Below are 5000 nucleotides of genomic sequence, written 5' to 3' on the forward strand. Positions count from 1 at the left end.
AAGTAAAGGAAGGGGGCAAAATGTTTATACATTTTGAGCATCAGCATTCATTTTACCGGACCTAATATATATATATATATATATATATATATATATATATATATATATATATATATATATATAAATTCTTTTTTTTTTTTTTTAATTGGACACAATTATACTACATGTGATTTTTCTTAGATACGATATATGTGCACTGACGATATATGTGCGCTGGAATAACTTCGATACGTAATGAAAATTGTGTTGAAGAAAGAATAGTTGTTTTTGACTAAATTTTACGCATTTACACAGTATCAATTTACACAGTATCAATTTATACAGTATCAGTTCGCCAGTAGAATGGCTCGGCGTATGAAAAATATTTTCGATAAACGATCAAAATGAATATTTCATTTGAAAGCACAAATGAAATATCACTTTTGCATTTGAAATTTTATGTCATTTATAAAAATTTCATATAAAAATTTCATATAAAAATTTCATATAAAAATTTCATATAATAATTTCATATAAAAATTTCATATAAAAATTTCATATAAAAATTTCATAAATTCTACAGCAGATTCTCTACATTGCAATGTAGACTACAGAGACTGCAGAGAGACATCTGAGCTTTCTTATGGTGGTCCGCGGTAAGCTGATTGGTTTAATGGACAATTTCACTGATTTCGATTAAAATAAATGTATTAAAATTGTAACATATTCGTGGATTTTCATTCAAGAGATAGATAGATAGATAGAGAGAGAGAGGGAGAGAGAGAGAGAGAGAGAGAGAGAGAGAGAAACTGCATGAGTTGAATAAGCTTAAGTGATTGGAGAGTAAAAGATAAGATGAATTCATTTTTGATATAATAACAGTTATAGATAGATCGATAAAGATGGAGAGAGAATGAAATAAAAAAAAATAATCCGTAGAAAGAAACAGTAACTGTTAGAAGGGAGAGATAAGGAGGGACAGATTAAAAAAGAATGCGCCCATGTTTTCCCAATTAGAGTAGGAGAGAGTGAGAATGCGAAACTGCACTATTTTTGTTTAAGGGTTTTAGTGGAGGGGTTTGTCGTTACTCATATGACTTCTGAACCAATGAAAATGCTTCTATTCGTATAAATTGTAACGGTGAGGCAAATGATTGGTTTATCATAAGATTCGAACACTCTTTCTTCTGTCTCTCACTCTTTTGCTACTCCCGCCCGCTAGGCCGGTCGTTGTTGGCTAAGCAGTAATACCCGGGTGTATCTCCGCCTACTAACCAAAGAAGAAAAGGAAGAAAATAAGGAGGGTATTACTGACGATATATGTGCGCTGGTTAGCTGTAATCAAGAAAAAAGTCCTTTAGTAGCCACGTTTTATTAATTTGTTTTTTTTTTAATAGATGATTTTTATGGTATTTAAATCGGTTACGGTGTGTTCCATAACTAAAAAGAAAAAAAAAATTGCGACCAGTTTTAACGTTGAATATTTTGGAACGAAAGAAAGAGGGAAGTCACGCCTAATGTTAGGACTGGAAAAAAAAAGTTGTGCAAGACACCGAATTGGCGAAACCGGGAGCGAATTGAAATCAGACAAGCGACATTCTTCTTTCTTATTAAAGAGAGAAAGGAGAGAAAAGGGCAAGGAAAATGTCCACACAGAAATCGAGTGAGTACTTTATTGGAAACCAAAAACATTTGTTTGAATTTAATAACTAAGTGCAGGAATGCCTTAAATATTTTAATCTCTCCCTCCGTCTATATATTATTCAAGTATCACTATAGAATTTTATAATAGGGATATCATATTTCATGCATCGATTTTCAGTATTACGTGAGTAGAGCTCGTTATTTATGAAAATAAAATATGACAAAACGCGGAAAATTCTGTGTAGCTCATATATTTGCATATATATAGGACGGAGAAATAGAAGTGTATATATATATATATATATATATATATATATATATATTATATACTTCTATTTCTTCTCCGTCCTTTGTTCACCCTTTCTCTACGAGCATTTGCATTAATTTATCTCTTTCTACCTTTCTCGTATATATCTTTCTCTACCCCCCCGTCTCCTTTTCTGATTTTTAAAATTTTCTCATTCTTTCTATATTCATTTCTTAATCTCTACTCAACCTCTTTTTCTACCGTTCCCGATTTGTATATATCTCTCTATCAGTATTTCTATTTCTCAATATTCATATTTGCGATCTCACACGTATCATACCAACAAAACCATTCTCTTATGTATAATGTATATTAAGACGGGCGCAAATTCTTGGGAGCTAACTATTACAAGATTAACTTACAAGCAAAATAATTTTCTAACGAATGGCTTGCTACTGAAAATTTCTTTGTAAGCTTGAAATACTTCTAAGACTGGCTCTTTTTCCATTATTTTTCTCGATTCTGTTTTAAATTTCGGATTATTTTTTAATCTTAAGATATTTGATAAATATATGGGTTGGGGGGGGGGGCAGATTACCGTAAATCCCCACATTTTCAGAAAAGTAAAAATACACTTGTGGTTGGAGATTTAAGTTTGATTGGTATCATTAGTACATGGACAATTACATGTACTAATGATACCAATCAAACTTAAATCTATAGTTCCCTCCAACCACAAGTGTATTTTTACTTTTCTGAAAATGTGGGGATTTACGGTAATCTTCCCCCCAAAGACAAAAAATTAAACACTGAAACCATTAAAAGAATCGTATTTTCAGATGAAATAATATTTATTGAATATATAATGTTAGTTATGCGTGTTCGAAGGCTGAGATATATATCAAATTTATTTTTTGCAGAGACCCTTCGTAATTTGGAACACATAGATTTCGAAATTCACCCCCTCTTCCTTTTATCTGCCCCTCTCTCCAAATATAGCTATTCCCGTCCTACCCTTTGAATTTTTTTTAATGTTATTTGCTTCACAAAATTTGTATCTCTCCCCCTTCCACCCAACACGCCTTTACATGCGTGGAAAATCCATTACGAAGGCCCACCTCAAACGATCGAAACAAAATCGCTTTTTTCGGGCTATTATCGATTAAACAGTTCATGTTAAAAAAATATTTATATAAAAACTTGAACCGACTTTTTAAAAAAATATTTAAAAGCGGTACGCTCAATTTAATGTAAAATGAATCTCGCTTGGATTCATCTGTCGTTATAATTAATGGTACCGTCAACTATTAAAAGTTTTGGGGGTAATATCCCTTCAAAGCGTATTGTGATTATATGAGAAAATAAATCTGTGTACGCATTATAAATGTTCCTCTGCTGTGTTTTATCCGAAAAGGAAAAGTTTGGCGTGTGTGGTCTAGTTTTTTTTTTGTTTTTTTTTTTTGCTTTAACTTTTTGCTTTTCGGATTATTTTGTTGTTTTATTTATTTTATTTTTTTCAGATGGGTGCATTAAATAAACTTTTAACTCGAAACGACCCCTAATATACTAATGTAACATAAGAAACAGAAAAACATTTATAATGCGTACAGTTTCATTTTCTCATATAACCACAATACGCTCTGAAGTTGGGGTCCATTTTTATTCTGAAAAAAAAAAAAAATCGTTTCCATTACGTTTTAATAATTTCGAAAATGTGTAAAAATATAAATATATAAAAAACAAAATTTTTTATATACTTAATGTAAAAAGCGTAGTATAAATACCCCAAACAACCCCATGTTAAGAACTGCTTCCGGAATAAACACTCCCAACCTCGAAACCGTTCTTAATAGGGGGGGGTTATACTACGCTGGTTTAGGTCGTAAAAACCCGTCAAAAAGTTATAGTAGTCCCCACCCTAGCAGCTGCTATATAACATTGCATTTTATAAAATAATGTCATATAAAACAATGTCATATAAAACAATGTCATAGTAACCTCGTTATACAACGCCATTATATATCAAAGCAAATATCCCCCAAAACACGAAAAGATGACCCACCTAATGATCAGTGTCGCTTTTGCATTTTCTCGCACCAGACTTTAATAGACGCAAAACAAACTAAAGTTAACGATTTATTTTGGTGTGGTTTTTGTTGTTCTGTAAAAAAATATTCAAGCACGTTTCATACACCACATTTGTAAGAATTCTTGCATCGGCAAAGCATTGGCGGGAAACTTAAAATATGATACAACCGTATCATATTTTAAGTTAAAGGCCAAACAAATTGACGTTTATTAAAAACGCAGGTAAATATCCAGATACGCTACTACAGAACACCGACCACTCTAATTTGTTTTTTTTTAATAGGTAATTCAGGTCGCTGACAACGAATCTGATAGTCAAACTTGGGGCAAATTTACCGTTTGCATGGTATTTACCCCTGAACCCACGAACTACTTTCCACCATTTTGCAGCTTCCGTTTATGCTACGCGCATGCACGCTGTAGCATAAACGACGGTTTCACCAAGCAAACTACGTTGGGAGGAGGGGATTTTTTTTTTTTTTTTTTTTTTTCCAGGATATAGAATTTTCTAATTTTCAAAAATACATTATAGCACTTTTTGGGTGGAAAATTTAAAATGAGCTGAAAAAGAAATAAAACAAGAAAAGGAAAGCATTCCAAGTTGGAGTGGGGGGGGTAATTTATCATTTTTTTTCTTTTTTTTTTAACTTGGAACATAGAATTTTCAAATTTTCCGTAAGTAACGCACCGACATTTACCAATTAGAACACCATTTAACATTTTCCGAAGATTTTACTGTGTACATCGGGGGGCAATGTTTTTACTGTGTACATTGCCCCCAATGTACACAGTAAACTCTTCGGAAAATGTTAAATGGTGTGGTGTTCTAATTGGTAAATGTCGGTGCGTTACTGACGAAAAACGTTTAACTAAACTCCAAAAGCACCTATTAAGCCACATAAGTTCTATAATTGAATCCCCTCCCGCAAAAAACAAAGATGTTAAAAATTCATGATCGTTTAGTTACTATGGAAACTAAAACATGTCCTTTGCTCATACGTAGGGAGAAGTCAGTGTTTTTTTTTAGGGTGTTCGGCAGGGA

This window comes from Euprymna scolopes, chromosome 22, assembly GCF_053919585.1.
Source record: "Euprymna scolopes isolate OS-2025 chromosome 22, ASM5391958v1, whole genome shotgun sequence".
Classification (NCBI taxonomy): domain Eukaryota; kingdom Metazoa; phylum Mollusca; class Cephalopoda; order Sepiida; family Sepiolidae; genus Euprymna; species Euprymna scolopes.